We start from the raw sequence: 336 nt of genomic DNA, 5'->3' as shown, positions 1-336 counted from the left end.
TAAACTTGTTAAACAACACTGACGCGCCTTCGGGGAGCGGCAGCCTTTGTTCCCGATGTTTGTCTTTTGCGCGAACCTGCCCCCGGGGCCTCGCTGCGAAAGTTTGCAGACTTTCATATTCATTTCGCTAATAAGCTTAGGAAATATTACCGATCCTTCCCCATCTTTTTCATAAGCATTTTCATGAAATACTGATACAGAATATAAAAAGAAGGAAAAAGTGAGACCAGCATATAGGTATGACTTGTGACTAGTTACATGGGGAATATGAAATTACCGAATCTGTCAGGAAGTAAATATGTGCATAGGGACTGAACTTTTACCTGTACAAAAACG

General features: G+C 41.4%; 1 protein-coding gene across 1 annotated transcript in view; it reads right to left on the bottom strand.

Moving 5' to 3' along the window:
• The window catches only part of LOC119588168, a 71,572-nt gene that overhangs the window by 43,539 nt on the left and 27,697 nt on the right, over positions 1-336 (bottom strand). The gene's annotated exons all lie outside the window — the stretch shown is intronic.

The sequence above is a fragment of the Penaeus monodon genome, chromosome 23 (assembly GCF_015228065.2).
Source record: "Penaeus monodon isolate SGIC_2016 chromosome 23, NSTDA_Pmon_1, whole genome shotgun sequence".
Taxonomy (NCBI): Eukaryota; Metazoa; Arthropoda; class Malacostraca; order Decapoda; family Penaeidae; genus Penaeus; species Penaeus monodon.
Note: the sequence above shows the minus strand (reverse complement) of the source record. Positions and strands in the feature narration are given on the sequence as shown.